Here is a 6,013-nt window from a genome sequence, read left to right on the forward strand (position 1 = left end):
AGCTTCAGACTCGTACAACTCTAAAGCATAGCGGTGCCTATCTACATCACAACACATGCATTTCCTTTTCATCCTTTCATTTGCATAAAACATTTATGTAGCATGAGATCATGATGGTGCTTTTCAATGTCCAATATGTATTTGCATTGCTTTTAAAATCTCATGGCAGCTTGTGTCTTTATTTGTTCTTGATGATTCATGCTTATTCACTTCAACAGCATGATTAATTTAGCAGACATTAGAAAATAATGGAATATTATTTGTCTGGGCACAATCTTTCAGTGGAAAGATACATTTACTCTATCAACTTGTCACATTTAGAAGAGCTAAGGAAGGCCTACAAATAAGCCTTCTGGTAATAACAAAGAAATGGATTCCAACAAAACTTGTTAGATCTTTTTCATACAATGTGAAGTATATTGTGTAAAATCAAATGAAATAACCTTGTATTGGGTTGAGACGTAATTAAAATATTATTGATCTCCGACTGCTATTTCTCATGAAGGCCCTTGGATTGATAAAATAACATTTCTGCCTCAGCCACTAATGAGAGAATGTGAGTTATCTGTACAGTATCAATGTTTGAATAGTGAGGTCCAGCTGCTATGGAGGCCCATCAGAGGGGCTGCTTCCCCAGCAGGTAGGCTAGTAGTGTCAGCTAGCCATGAACATGTCCCTCTGTGGAAGGAGGACGGCCTGGAATACGCCTTTGATATATGCGCTTGTCACTGTCCTAATGACGAATCCATCTGTGCAGAGTCCAGCGCAGGGACTGGAGGAGGAGATGGGCTCATATTTCAGCTGTTTAGGTTCATGTCCTCGCTCTCTTCCTCCCCAATCCACTCCCCCATGTAGCTCATCTCTGCCTATGCTTAGGTGGTCCTCACCTGACTCTGCCTGTAGAAGAATTGAGCGGCAATGGAGCCATTGCTCATACAACTTGGCCACAACAGAATAATCCTAGTGTAAATGAGTGTCTCAATACAATGTTGACTACATTATACAACAAAACAATGGCATAAATGGACACCAATTCCAAAATGCGATGAAAAGTCCTTTGAATGTGTCTATTTATCCTTATGGCCATGGAAGAATAAAGTGCCTCTTGGTTGATATATTTACCTGCATTATATCCACGTATTTGATTGGGGCACGTGACTACCACCTAACGTGCCACAGATGTGGTAGTGGTATTTATTGTTGTGCATACCACGGCTTGGTTAATCGACTTGATCATGTAAATTCACCTGAAAGAATTTTTGAAGAGCATGCCCTTGTGTGTTGGGAGTTTTTTTGGGGGCGGGGGGTGGGGGGTACAGAGGAAGTGACAAACTAATGCCAGAGTTGAGGACAATGTTTGCAACACTCAATTTGTCCGAGGACACCAATCTAACCAGCACAGAAACGCACATGCTTCTAGAATGGAAAATTGTCATAATATCAGTTTTAGCAGCGATGATCACGTTGGGGAATATTGCAGTTATTATGGTGATTTCTTCATCGGTGTCCGGCTGGTCAAGGAACTCTCGATACTTTTTACTCTCACTCACCGGTGCTGATTCGACGTTTGGACTGATCATCACGCTCTTGAATCTGTGCATCAGTCTTGCGAAAGACTACAGTGAAGGCCCAGACTCCCTCTGTCACATTGTGGCTTTCTTCAATGCAACGATCTATTCGACTTGCATGTACACACGGGCTATAATAAGTCTAGAAAGATACTGAAATGTCAGTCTTTTACCCGCTGGAATACTCATCACTGATGACAAGGAGAAGAACGCTGCTTCTGGTCGCCTTTGCATGGTGTTTTCCTACATTTTTACTTGTGCCCATATCTTTTCCTAACGGGATAATTGAGGTCCACTTTTCTACAGCATCACTGGTTTGCAGTCCATCATACATTAACGTTGACATGCCTCATCTTCTTTCCTTGTTCAATCGTCATGACTTGCGCAAACCTGCGCCTTTGGTTTGCTGCAATGAGACAGCGAGTAAAGATGCGCTCACAACACCTGGGTCGTCCTAACAGACCCATAGCATCTAGGGTGCTTGCCCCTGTGATGACTGTCTACTACACATGTTGGACGCCGTGCATGGCGGCAATTATCTATAATGGTGAGTAGGCCTATAGAAATAACCAGTTGGTTTACAACTTGTTGATGGAACATCTAAAATTAAGACAAGTTGCATGTTTTTCCCAAAGTCACTCACCACCCTTCTAAACGAGCTCAGGAAAATGCCCGTAACAAATGTAGGCTACAAGGCTGTAAAGTTGAAATGCCAATGTGCTGGGTGTAAGATGGCTGGTGTAGGCTGCTGAATCAGACTGATACAGACTGATGCTGAATCAGACTGGTAAATTACCTTTTAATGGTGTCAGACCGAGGCTCTGCATCTGTCCTCGTGCTCCTAGATCTTAGTGCTGCTTTTGATACCATCGATCACCACATTCTTTTGGAGAGATTGGAAACCCAAATTGGTCTTCACGGACAAGTTCTGGCCTGGTTTAGATCTTATATGTCGGAAAGATATCAGTTTGTCTCTGTGAATGGTTTGTCCTCTGACAAATCAACTGTAAATTTCGGTGTTCCTCAAGGTTCCGTTTTAGGACCACTATTGTTTTCACTATATATTTTACCTCTTGGGGATGTCATTCGAAAACATAATGTTAAATTTCACTGCTATGCGGATGACACACAGCTGTACATTTCAATGAAACATGGTGAAGCCCCAAAATTGCCCTCGCTAGAAGCCTGTGTTTCAGACATAAGGAAGTGGATGGCTGCAAACTTTCTACTTTTAAACTCGGACAAAACAGAGATGCTTGTTCTAGGTCCCAAGAAACAAAGAGATCTTCTGTTGAATCTGACAATTAATCTTGATGGTTGTACAGTCATCTCAAATAAAACTGTGAAGGACCTCGGCGTTACTCTGGACCCTGATCTCTCTTTTGAAGAACATATCAAGACTGTTTCAAGGACAGCTTTTTTCCATCTACGTAACATTGCAAAAATCAGAAACTTTCTGTCCAAAAATGATGCAGAAATATTAATCCATGCTTTTGTTACTTCTAGGTTGGACTACTGCAATGCTCTACTTTCCGGCTACCCGGATATGCACTAAATAAACTTCAGTTAGTGCTAAATACGGCTGCTAGAATCCTGACTAGAACCAAAAAATGTGATCATATTACTCCAGTGCTAGCCTCCCTACACTGGCTTCCTGTTAGGGCAAGGGCTGATTTCAAGGTTTTACTGCTAACCTACAAAACATTACATGGGCTTGCTCCTACCTATCTTTCCGATTTGGTCCTGCCGTACATACCTACACGTACGCTACGGTCACAAGACGCAGGCCTCCTAATTGTACCTAGAATTTCTAAGCAAACAGCTGGAGGCAGGGCTTTCTCCTATAGAGCTCCATTTTTATGGAATGGTCTGCCTACCCATGTGAGAGATGCAGACTCGGTCTCAACCTTTAAGTCTTTACTGAAGACTCATCTCTTCAGTAGGTCCTATGATTGAGTGTAGTCTGGCCCAGGAGTGTGAAGGTGAACCGAAAGGCTCTGGAGCAACGAACCGCTCTTGCTGTCTCTGCCTGGCCGGTTCCCCTCTCTCCACTGGGATTCTCTGCCTCTAACCCTATTACAGGGGCTGAGGCACTGGCTTATTGGTGTTCTTCCATGCTGTCCCTATGAGGGGTGCGTCACTTGAGTGGGTTGAGTCACTGATGGGGTCTTCCTGTCTGGGATGGCGTCCCCCCTTGGGTTGTGCCGTGGAAGAGATCTTTGTGGGCTACACTCGGCCTTGTCTCAGGATGGTAAGTTGGTGGTTGAAGATATCCCTCTAGTGGTGTGGGGGCTGTGCTTTGGCAAAGTGGGTGGGGTTATATCCTTCCTGTTTGGCCCTGTCTGGGGGTATCATCGGATGGGGCCACAGTGTCTCCTGACCCCTCCTGTCTCAGCCTCCAGTATTTATGCTGCAGTAGTTTATGTGTTGGGGGGCTAGGGTCAGTCTGTTATATCTGGAGTATTTCTCCTGTCTTATCCGGTGTCCTGTGTGAATTTAAGTATGCTCTCTCTAATTCTCTCTTTCTCTCTTTCTTTCTCTCTCTCTGAGGACCTGAGCCCTAGGACCATGCCTCAGGACTACCTGGCATGATGACTCCTTGCTGTCCCCAGTCCACCTGGCCGTGCTGCTGCTCCAGTTTCAACTGTTCTGCCTGCGGCTATGGAACCCTGACCTGTTCACCGGACGTGCTACCTGTCCCAGACATGCTGTTTTCAACTCTCTAGAGACTTCAGGAGCGGTGGAGATACTCTCAATGATCGGCTATGAAAAGCCAACTGACATTTACTCTTGAGGTGCTGACTTGTTGCACCCTCGACAACTACTGTGATTATTATTATTTGACCATGCTGGTAATTTATGAACATTTGAACATCTTGGCCATGTTCTGTTATAATCTCCACCCGGCACAGCCAGAAGAGGATTGGCCACCCCTCATAGCCTGGTTCCTCTCTAGGTTTCTTCCTAGGTTTTGGCCTTTCTAGGGAGTTTATCCTAGCCACCGTGCTTCTACACCTGCATTGCTTGCTGTTTGGGGTTTTAGGCTGGGTTTCTGTACAGCACTTTGAGATATCAGGTGATGTAAGAAGGGCTTTATAAATACATTTGATTTGATTTGATTTCATACCGGCAGCTTCTGGTAAACAGCCTGAAACTAAGTAGAGTGAACAGGAAACGTTTCCTTACAAGCAAGAATCTTGAATAAAATTACATTTACATTTTACCATACTGGTTGTCAGTAAAGTTTGTCATTCAGTGGTGAACTTCTGAGACAAATTATACACAGGAAAGTGTTATTTACCTGACTTTTTAGACCGCTGGTATTGCTGCTGAAATATATATCACCTGGCACATGCGGAAAACCATGTAAACACCTGCAAGACTTTGGTTAGTATGCATGCATCAACGTGCATATCCTTGTACACGTGACTTGGGTCAGGAGCAAACGCATCTTGATTGTCCCACAGTTTGAAGTCTGTAATAATACTTGTCTGTGGATAGTTTCTCAAATTTCGACTCCAACAGAACCAACACCACGGACAATCGGTAGAGTAAGTTCACATTTTATTCAATGTTCGTGATAGACAATGGACATTTGGTTCTTTGTAAATGTTTTTGCCTAAAGGCCCCGCATCCTAGGTTCTGTTTTCTAACCCTAACTTGGCTAGGAGATCTTAGTCGTGCAATTTCACATATAACTATGTTTGGTGCAGTATTTCTCAAGTGAAATAATGTGCATGAAAACTAATCGTCTCTCATTGAATGACAACAAACACTTGATTGAAGAATCCCGTCCATAGTTCCCACTCCTGCTACAAGTAGTACTGTTGACAATCACTGAAGAAGGGGCATAGACTTCGACTGACTATGCTTGTGCATAGTCGGTTTTATTTCATAGCCTATGCTGTCCCTTTTTATGTATTTTTCTGTTCTCTCTTCCACCAGCCATCTCGGGCGACATAGTTATGGAGTGGGTTGAGTTTGTGGTGGTGTGGCTGCCAACCGCCAACGGTTTCCTCAACTGCATCTTCTACTTCTGGATCAACCGCAGCTTACGTAGAAAGTTCTGCCTGCTCTTCCAGCGGCTGTGTCTCAGTGTGCCCAGATTTGGCCAAGGCCCTGGGCTGCACAGCCAGCTCACAGACTGTAGTCTGGGACAATAACAACACCCTCCAGGAGCGCTGCTCCAGTGTGTCGTCAACCTGCACCCTGATCATGCTGGCCAGTGACACCCCCTTCTGAGGGATTAGGCTTCTCATAGACATGGTACTCACTCACATTATTCAATGATAAATCTGGTAAATTTCAGACCATAGTTTGGTGTTTGACAGGGCTTTGAAACATCTATCTTCCTCATCATCACTATGCATTTCAAGTTATTTGGAATCTTATTTTTTGTTGAACTCAAACATAATTCTTTGAAATTTTATTCATCCCCAATTGAC

At 43.8% G+C, this 6,013-nt stretch overlaps 1 pseudogene; it reads left to right on the top strand.

The window, feature by feature from the left end:
• The first annotated feature begins 1,410 nt into the window (after window positions 1–1,410).
• Window positions 1,411–5,731, top strand: LOC106587154 (5-hydroxytryptamine receptor 4-like; annotated as a pseudogene).
• Window positions 5,732–6,013: the final 282 nt, after the last annotated feature.

Source organism: Salmo salar, chromosome 26 (assembly GCF_965601325.2).
Source record: "Salmo salar chromosome 26, fSalSal1, whole genome shotgun sequence".
Lineage (NCBI taxonomy): Eukaryota > Metazoa > Chordata > Actinopteri > Salmoniformes > Salmonidae > Salmo > Salmo salar.